This window comes from Saccostrea echinata, unplaced genomic scaffold, assembly GCF_033153115.1.
Source record: "Saccostrea echinata isolate AGI-Se365-2 ecotype Australia unplaced genomic scaffold, CSIRO_AGI_Sech_v1 ptg000056l, whole genome shotgun sequence".
Taxonomy (NCBI): Eukaryota; Metazoa; Mollusca; class Bivalvia; order Ostreida; family Ostreidae; genus Saccostrea; species Saccostrea echinata.
In genome coordinates this window covers 10,176,203-10,187,588 of record NW_026889805.1, presented here as the reverse complement: position 1 = coordinate 10,187,588, position 11,386 = coordinate 10,176,203, and positions in this window count along the sequence as shown.

Genomic DNA, 11,386 nt, shown 5'->3' with positions numbered 1-11,386 from the left:
AAATATAATTTGACCCTTTTGTAAAATATTCAATTTTTTTTAAGGAGGAGGTTTCTTTAATGTGCATGAAAAATACTTCAACTTTTGACAACTACTCCTTAAGAAAACAAGAGGCCCAAGGGCCTTAACGGTCACCTGAGTATAATACAACAATTTAGAAGTTAGATACACTGATAGATGAAGCTTTGTTGCCCTAAAGCAAGAGAAGTAGGAAGATCAGGATCAACAAAATGATTAGTCTAGTATTCAGTATCAACTCTTAAATTAAGTTCAATCTGTCCCCCACTTAACACTATCACCATGCAGACTATTAACAAACTATTAGTACTTCTGTGCTATTTTTAAATCCATATTAAGACCTTTTGCATTGACCTCTCTTATGGTCTTTGAAGAACTTTTAATAAGATAAGTTATTTTTGTCTCATTTTTATTTATCTATTACTTACAGGTCTACCTGATTACTAAAACTAAGAAAATACTTTTTGAATTATATGATAAACATTCTTGCATAATTATCTTATTCTATTAACCTTTCAAATACCTTACTTACAGTGATTAATTATCAAAGGTGAATGGAAAAGGGGAATAACTTCTCTCAGTAGAATACAAATTAATAGAGCCCTGCCCAGGACTAGAATGCGTAGACAAATGGTCCAGATGTTCAAAAATCTGGTAGAAATACGTTTACTTATATCATTTAAACTTTTACTCAGTTTTCTTCCGATATGCCCAGAAGCAGAGAAGAATTTCACAGGTACAATGCATTTTCACTACAGATTCAACAAAGCCTTACCCTAACACCAGAACCCAAGACCAAAGGTCAAGAAATTTACAAATTTGGAAGAGTTACCCTCATCATCATAACTATGGACTTCAAAGAATTAACACTTTTCCACTATATTATCAAAAGCCCCCCCCCCTTGTTATGCCAGAACCCCTGACCTTAGGACCACAAGATTTAAAAATTCTGTACAAAGCTCCCATTTTCATCATAGCTAAGCAATTTATTTATCAGCTCAACGCTAAGGAGCAGACAGGATTAATTAATGATTAATTAATAGAATTAATGCTTTTTCACTATATATTCAATAGAGCCCCCCCCCCCTTCCTCAAGAACCCCAAAAACTGAGGCCATATATTTAAAAATTTTGGAAGAGGCATCCTTGCCTATCATAATCATGCACTTAGTTTGTTTAAATAATCTCCAGTAGCAGAGAAGAAGATTTTCAAAGAATCAATGCATTTTCACTATATAATCAATAGAGTCCCGTCCAAACACCAGAACCCCTGATCCTGGGGCCATGAAATTCACAATTTTTGAAAAGGCATCCTTATGCATCATAACTATACACTTAGTTTGTTTAAATAATCTCCAGTAGCAGAGAAGAAGATTTTCAAAGAATCAATACATTTTCACTATATAATCAATAGAGCCCCGCCCTAACACCAGAACCCCTGACCCTGGGGCCATGAAATTCATACTTTTTGAAAAGGCATCTTTATGCATCATAACTATGCACTTAGTTTGTTTAAATAATACCCAGGAGCAGAGAAGAAGATTTTCAAAGAATTAATGCATTTTCACTATATAATCAATAGAGCCCCGCCCTAACACCAGAACTCCTGACCCTGGGGCCATGAAATTCATAATTTTTGAAAAGGCATCTTTATGCATCATAACTATGCACTTAGTTTGTTTAAATAATACCCAGGAGCACAGATGAAGATTTTCAAAGAATTAATGCATTTTCACTATATAATCAATAGAGCCCCGCCCTAACATCAGAACCCCTGACCCTGGGGCCATGGCTTTCACAATTCTGGAAGAGGCCCACCTCCTCATCATAACTATGTACTTTGTTTATCACCTTAATGCCCAGGAGCAGAGGAGAAGATTTTCAAAGAATTAATGCATTTTCACTATACAGCCGATAGAGCCCCGCCCTAACACCAGAACCCCTGACCCTGGGGACACGAAATTCACAATTTTTGAAAAGGCACTTTTGCTCATCATAACTATGTACTTAGTTACTTTATTTAATACCCAGGAGCAGAGAAGAAGGTTTTCAAAGAATTAATGCATTTTCACTATATAATCAATAGAGCCCCACCCTAACACCAGAACCCCCTGACCCTGGGGCCATGAAATTCACAATTTTTGAAAAGGCACTTTTGCTCATCATAACTATGTACTTAGTTACTTTATTTAATACCCAGCAGCGGAGAAGAAGATTTTCAAAGAATTTATGCTTTTTCACTATATGATCTATAGAGCCCCGCCCTAACACCAGAACCCCTGACCCTGGGGCCATGAAATTCACTATTTTGGTAGAAGCACTCTTGCTTATCATAACTATGTACTTAGTTACTTTATTTAATACCCAGGAGCAGAGAAGAAGATTTTCAAAGAATTGATGCATTTTCACTATATAATCAATAGAGCCCCGCTCTAACACCAGAACCCCTGACCCAGGGGCCATGAATTTCACAATTTTAGAAGAGGCACTCTTGCTCTTCAGAACTATGTACTTAGTTACTTTATTTAATACCCAGGAGCAGAGAAGAAGATTTTCAAAGAAATAATGCACTTTCACTTTATGATCTATATAGCCCCACCCTGGGACCAGAACCCCTGACCCAGGGGCCATGAATTTCACAATTTTAGAAGAGGCACTCTTGCTCTTCAGAACTATGTACTTAGTTACTTTATTTAATACCCAGGAGCACAGAAGAAGATTTTCAAAGAAATAAAGCACTTTCACTATATGATCTATATAGCCCCACCCTGGGGCGACAACCCCTGACCCTGGGGCCATGAATTTCACAATTTTGGTAGAGGGCTCAATGCTTAGTACAATCATGCCAACAGTTTGACTGCTTGATGTCCAGGAGTAAAGAAGAAGATTTTTAAAGATTGCATTATTTTTGGTGGTTTTAGCCCCACCCCTCAGGCTCCAGGGGGGCAGGGACCATGAAATTCATAATTTTTGTTCCCCTTCACCCATAGATGCTATATGTCAAATTTGGTTGAAATTGGTTAAGCGGTTTCAGAGAAGAAGCTAAAATTGTTCAAATGTTAACACACGTCGCACGACGACGGACGAGAACGGATAGCAATAGGTCACCTGAGTGACTCAGGTGACCTAATAAATAAAATCAGAATGTTCTTCCAAGTCCTCAATTTTAACTTGGAAAATCTTAAGAACCAAAAATAGAATTTTAGTGGCTACTTATTCTTGCAAGTCCCATTTTCTAATAGCGCAAAAATACAAAAAGAATTTTCATAATTTTTCAAAAGTCATTATATTAGATCATTTAATTTTCAGTTTATACACATATGAGGCTCAAAAACAATACAAAAAGTCCAACCAAGTCCAAGTTTTGCCTGTTGCCTGTGATTTGAGCACATACATGTATTAACTGTCTACATCGTCCAAAAAATACATAACACCTGCAATCCTCATTTCCTTCAGATTCAGTTCTGGGGATTACCGGTATGTGGTTATTAGACAGATATCTGATTTGGAACATGGTAAAACAATAATGGTTCCGGTCAAGATATATTTCCTCCTTCTTTAAAGGAACAGGGTGACATCTTCAACTATTTATAATAGCTGTAAAAATAACAAAAGTTTATGTATTACTACTGAATAAGTGATACAGTAGTAGATTAACACACATGTACATCCTATCTTCTGTAAATGTTGCATTTAGAGTAGATTAACACACATGTACATCCTATCTTCTGTAAAGGTTGCATTTATGATATATGCATGTAATTTCCACCATGCTAGTCAATGTTAATAATTGCATGTAGCATGAACCAGTTACATATATGTAGACAAGGGAACAATTCAGATATATGAACAAGCTGCAAAATATATACAGGAGTTCTGGATTCTGGAGTGGGGGTGGGGTGGGGTCAATTTTCATAGACATTTACATCACTTAATTCCTCCTTCATATGTATGACTCTTTTGACCAAATAATGAGGTCTGGTTTCCTGAAGATGGAGGGGTGGTATGATAATTTTATTGATTATTTTATTATATACATTTTATAAACTTGGGAATTGTACCCAATAGTTCCTTTTTTTTCAATTCAAAAGTTTTATTCACACTTTTACATATCGGCTTGGCCAAGATCAGGTGCCCATGTTGGTTGCAGATTAACAAAAAAAATGAAGTCAAATGAAATGTATTACGAGTATGTTCTATGTAACACTACATCCTTTTGGCAGATTGTCTGAAATTTCTGTCCATTTCTGTCAAGCGGTTAAAAAGATTTTAGTCTTACTATAGCAGAGACCCAAGTGGGCTACGGACTATACATATTCAGGCATAACATTCATTTCTATCATATTCAACTGAATAAAAAAGTATAAGTCAAATACAAACTCTTCACAAAATATTGTCTGAGCAAAAAGAATCACATAATTCATTTCCATTTAAATGTTACAGTATATAAAGGACATGGGTAAATTTGTTAATCTTTGAGCGTTTTTCTACTCTTAATATTTGGACATTTGAAATAAAAATACATTAATGTACTTTCAATTTTTCTAAAGATACTGTATATGGGTATGAAAATTTCAAACTTATTTGGTAATACTCTGAGAAAAACTGTGTCAGATATTTTTTGATTGACTATTTTAAGACCTCGGGCTACGGACTATACATATAGTATTTTCATTTAATGAGAGACCATAGAAAAATGGTAGCTTTTTCAGTAAATATTTGTTGAAATTATCATCTTGGAGTTCACACATGTTTAATAAATGCTTTCATTTGGATATTAAATCAATTTATACAAAATCCTGTGAAATTTAACAAGATAAAACAAAAACTTTATATAAATTCACAATAAGAGTAAAATTTAAAACATGATTGTGACGTAAACCTTTTGTTTGTATTGTCCATTCTATAGCTTAATGTTGAGCTAACTCCTCAAACAATCCATTAAGTTACCTGTAAGTGTCCATGTCCATTCTTTTTGGAAAACTGTCCATTCTTTTAAGAATGGACAGTTTTTTTCAAAAAGAATGGACAGTTAAAACAAAGAGAATGGAGAGTTACAGGTAAACTTTGGAATGTGTTCAAGAGGGAAACAAAAACAAATATACTAAATACTTTTTAATTTACATGTAAATAACAAAAAGAACGCGGAGACCAAAGTTATTCCAGAACACAATGTCTACACAGCATCCGCTCGATTTTACTCTTTTAAATCCATGAATGATGCACATTATTTCAATACCTAAAACTTAATTTTCACAAAACTTGAATTCAAATGACACAATTTCGAATTCACATTTGATTTAAATTTCGGAAAAATCATTCCCTCGGGGAGAATTCATTTTCAGATAGAAGTACGTCTAGTATTAAATCCTCCACCCAGAAAACAGTTTGCACTATGAACACTACACTGCTGCAATTAATATTTCGGTAGAAAATAAACAAAAATGAAACATTTCCCGATTTGATTTGAAAAACATTTCAGGTCGAAGATTGGCTCATGGCTAATCCAGCACTCAGAACACAATTTGCATCTCACCATTACACTGCTGCAGTTAATATATCCCCAAAAATAGAATTCAAATAAAACATTTCCAGGTTTGATTTGAATTTGATCTTCTATATCTGCCGTCGAAGTTCATTTTTGGGTCAAAATTTGGCTAATATTTCTTTTACTCTTCCTTTTCTGTTTCCAGATCCAAATATCACTAATTTTGTGCATATTTTGGTTTATAAGATTTTGATTCTGTCATATACTCTCTCCATTACAGGAAAACATGTATGCCTTTACAACGCAAACTGTAAACTGATTCTGAAGCATCGCATACTTGTATAAATACTAGTATCCCACAAAATCGACCTGTAACTGTCCATTCTTAAGACAAAAACCTTTTGTTATTTGCATCTGGAAACACAATGGCTATTCAACAAATTGCTCTGCATCCCTAGCTTACCTGTGACTGTCCATTCCGTAAACAATGAACTTGCCATTGTATGTTTGCTACCTGTCATTTTGTACATTTTATATTTAATTTTCAAAACAAAGGAAATCATGTTTTAAGTAGGAGAAAGGCCTCAATCTGTCCATTCTGTGAGAGAAAGAACTAATCTCGGGCCTACGGCCCTCGATTAGTTCTTTCTCTCACAGAATGGACAGTTTTCGGCCTTTCTCCTTTACATAAAAAGTCAGAACAAAATAATACTTGTCAGAATTACATGTTATTGGTGTTTTAATAATAAAATATTGTTTAAAACCATCTAAAGACCAAGAATGAGCTTTAATTTAGCATCTAAGAAGGATGAATTTCATGTGAGCACGGGGGCTACGGACTATGCCGTTAAACATCTCTATTGTGGACAATACTTAAAGAAAATATAACTGTTTAATTAAATTTTGCATTGGGCATTTTTTTTTATTCATTGGTTTTCTATAACAGTTCACACTACTTAGTTTGAGTATTTATAATACCATACTTAAAAATCAATTGTCTAATGTACTATGTACTTTCAATGCCAAATGAAATTCCAGTTCAACTAATTAAAGCATAATTGGTGTTCAAACTATAATGAATAAAAACAACAGGAGCTGAAAATAAATCAAGGCATGATTTGTGGGGGAAGGGGGTACGGACTATATTGCCTTATTTTTTTTCCGATTTAATGTAATGCATATAACTCAAGATGGTCATTCAAAAGGTGGATCAGTATATAATTTATCGTAACCATATGGTGTAATTAAAAAAAATAATAAATTGCAAAACATGATTGACCATTTGAAGTAAAAAAAAAAAATAATAGTACAATATTTACCCATAAAAAATCAATGCTTTTTTTTAAACTAACAATTCAGTGACAAGTAGATTGGGTGGCGCAATTATAAGAGTGAAGGCCTCACTTTGTACTAAATTGCAAAGTAAGGAGTTGATCCTTATGTTTTGGGATCAAATCCCACAATGGGATGTTAAGACTGGTCGATGAGAACTAATAAACCATTGGATCCCCATTTTGCAGTAGATACAAGTAGGAAAAAAATCTCTTGCTTATACAGAAGTGCTGTTGTATGGTCTGTAAATTTGCTAGATTTATCTGTAGAGTCCATAGCCCTTTTGTAAGTAGGATTTGTGTGGCTAAATATTCTTTTAAAAATATTCCAATGCTTATCATTGTAAATGGATTGATAGTATGTATCACAAGAAGGAAAATTTTATCATTTATATTTAGAAATATGTTGTGACCAAAACATAACAGGACAGACTACAGAAGCAAACCTTTAATTGAAAAATGTTAATTTTCAGATATTTTATTTTTATTTACAGTGGCATTTGTATTTAAAAACATTGCAATTGTTCGAATAAATATATTTTGTATTGTAGTTGTTGTATCAATAATGTATATAACTTTTTTCTGGAACTTATTATATTGGGGCTACGGACTGTACAGGGCTACGGACACCAATCATTCTTCTATAACTTCTTTTGGTGTTAGCGCAAAAGCTATTCATTACTGTTTTTTACTTTACTGGTGACTGAGAAAATATTAAACAAGAGCATGATTAATTCTACATTCTTTTGTTGAACACAGACTGTCATGAAATATGGGGCTACGGACTATACAAAATATTAGACAAGTATTGAAAATAAAATACAAAATGCACACACATTTCACAATATAACCACTATATTTTTCTCATAGTACTTGTTTTCTTAAGTTAAATAAAAAAAAAATTAAACAAATTTTATTTGCTCTTTTTTGATAGAAATTATGCATCTTTTCAAACATTGATAAATCTTAAATTATATAACAAAGGTATATCTGCACACATTTATTCATAATTTCCACAATTTTTATCCTTTTTCTTTTCTGTAAAAAATAAACTTAACCAGAATGATTTCTCTTTAATAGAGTGCATTTACTTTGGAATGTTTCATTCAAAATAATTTTATTAACCCTTATTTAAAAATTAATGTAAAAAATCAAGTGCAATAGCATAACGCTTCAAAAATTATGAATCTTTGACTTTATTCTGTTGTTTTTTTCAAAAATGCAGATACTATATATATGATATTATATACCAATGGAAAGCTCACATTCTGATCTTTGCAATGCAACAAGACATTTAGATTTGATGTAACTATAAAGAGTTACATCTATATAACACCATTTAGTTGGAAATGGGCACCTGATCTTGGCCAAGCCGTCAGTATTGTATACATATAATAGACAAAGACGGAAAATTCTTATCGCTCATAGACAAGTATTTTATAAAGTTTCCCGTAGGAATAAAACGTGAGCGAAGATGACACATTGTATGTGGCTGAACGGAAGTCTGGGAAAATCAAAGTCATAAAATACCTGAGCGATTAAATAGACATTGTAATCCTGGTAGTGCCTTCCTCAATGTTAAAGGGATGTGAAAACAGTTTGATTTTTTAAAAAATATTCTTTGATATGTGGATTTGATATTACTTCACTAGAAACAAAACATTCATTTTAATCAAAATATCTGTAGAGTTTTAAGAGGTATTCTTTGTAAGCACTTAAACCTTTTTTTTTTAAATTTTTGTTTTGCCTCGGACAATAATGACTTTGTCATTGGCTAACGGACGTCACGTGTCTGCCTTCACTATTTCTTTGGATTGATTGATTATTGTTTAACGCCGAGTCGGCAGTATTTCAACCACATATCGGCGATTATTTTTCTTTAGACGGTAAATAGCAAAATTTGGACGGCAACATAAAGGTAGACACCAGATTATGTCATCTAGATTTTAAAGAAAATCTTTGGTTTTAAAATAAACCGATCCTTACTGATTTGGCAATGGTGCGATAATTAGATTGGCACGCATGGTCATCGATTTTAATAAAGCTTTGCTCATTGTTTAAGCTTGATACCAAATACATTTATACCAAAAAATTGTGTTGCTGCATGTCTTGGTTGCCATGGTAACGGATGGAAAAGATTGAAAAAATTGCGATTTTCTGCTACTTTGGTCTTTATTGAGCCTTAAAGACATACAACACAGTGGGTTGGTTAACGCTTGCGATTTTAATTAAATGTGTAACGTGACGTCAAATTTGACGTTAATCATTAAGCGTCAATATGACAAGCGATACAATCCCCATGTATTTAAAAGGAAAAAGTGGGATTAGAGGGATTGTGGTGACTTTATGAATACCATATCCTATCCTTGATTATTTGCGCATTTGCATTAACCCCTCCCTTAAAAAAGAAGAAAAGAAAGATTATCCCCTAAATTAATTTCATATGTAAATTGTATTCGTGATCATACCACAGCATTTTTTTTTTATCTAATCCGGGCATGACCGGTCCACAGATGATGCTTACTCCTCCTAGACACCTGATCCCACCTCTGGAATTTCCCGGGGTCCATGTTTTATGCCCTTTTCACAGAATTGTATTGTTTATTGATTTTTTTAGATTGATCATTGTTTGTTATCTTCACCTTTTTCATACAATTACTGAAAGCTTTTACGATGGGTGATTAAAAAGTTCGCGAACTATCTCTGTATTTACAGAACCACAATTCAGACCAGAATTAAATTTGGCATACATAGGGGCTTGTCTTCCGGATTGTTAAATATAAAATAAATTTTAAAAAAAATGAATCTTCTTTAAATACACTTAAAAGTTGATAAAATAGAGATTCTGACACTTTCAGTCAAGAAAAACCAAGTTTAAAAAAGACGCACCACACCTATATACGTAGAGTTTATGTATATAGGTGTGGTACGTCTTTTTTTAAACGTGGTTTTTCTTGACTGAAAGTGTCAGCATCTCTATTTTTTCAACTTTTAAGTGTACAGTATGATGCAATATATATTCGGACAAGATGGCGGCGTGTTTATATTTTCGCCTTGTAACTAACATAAATAGGTTTAAAAATATCGTTGGTATTTTGGGTAGTTATTTTTAACATCCGATGGTCATGTGACATTTGATATGTCACGTGATTTTGTTTTCGTCTGCTTTGTTTACAAAATTTGACAGCTGAAAGTAATATGGGTAGAAAAGGAAAAGAACTCAGTAGTGAAGTTAAAGAAATCGCCAAGAAATTACTAGATGAGGGAAAAACTGTCAGGTATGTGGCGGATGTTCTTGGTGTATCCCACTCTACGAATAGGATCACTGAAATCAAAGTACTGAAAGTACTACTACGAGTTGATGGTATTGATTATATAATGTTTAAATGAGTTGAGGTCTCTAGTCCATATATGGATTATGTGATATTATGTGCATTGATGAAAACTATCACTTTAAAATCTTTTCTCTTTGTTTTCTTTGATTGATTGACTGATTGTATGTTGTTTTACGTCCCATTAGAGAATTTTTCACTCATATAGAGACGTCACCATATACTGGTGAAGGGTTTCAAATGTTGACCTTTACTCAGCACTCGGGGCCATTGAATAGTGAGGGATCTTTATCGTGCCAACGCCCACCTTGACACAGGGCCTCGGTTTTTAAGGTCTCATCCGAAGGACTACAACTTTCACTTCAAAGTGCCGAGCGCATGGCGAAGGAACAGTTGCTACGCATTTTTTATCAACTTAGGTCAGTCGCGGCCGAGATTCGAACTCACGACCTCCCGATCACGAAGCGTTGTTTTCTTTGAGAAATAAAATTATATCATTTTATTTATATCTTTTCCATCATGTATTTTTAATAGGGATGGCAATTTGTAACCGGTTAACCGATTACTCGGTCGGAACGATGGCAATCGATTAGAAAATCTGTAATCGGTTAATCGGAAAAAATAAAATATTTGTTAAATTGAACACATTTTTTAAAAATTTATTTTAATAAAAGAAATCTCTGCACAAAGGATGATCATTTAGGATTTAAAGGATATAATTTGGACGTACATGTAATTATGAATCTCCAGATTGAGACCGTTGAGTAATTGGTCAGTTTACGTAGTGTTAATTAAGTACTGTGAAAACACTATGTCGTTACCCCGACTGTCCTGTAATTCTTTAATGACAATAATTGAATCATTGAGCAGTGTGAATTGGTGTGTTTGTCGTTTTCAGTTTTCCATCCAATTTACTTGTAATTTTTAAACAAACATTGTAAATTAAGGGCTATATAGAGTTCACATGTAGTTTTGGTTATCATAGTAAAAATGCAGAAAGAACTTTTATGACATCTGCTCTGGAAAATTATCAAAGATTTTTTAGGGTTTTTTTTTTCATGGTTTTCTCAATTTTTATTGTCGACTGAAATTGAAATAAAAAATATGTACCGCATTTTTCTGATCCAGAATCAAGACTTATGGAATGTTCTTCTATCGTCTTATTTGGGTCTATTTGTGTATATGGACAGAGCTATACTTGAAAAGCAATTGTCAAGA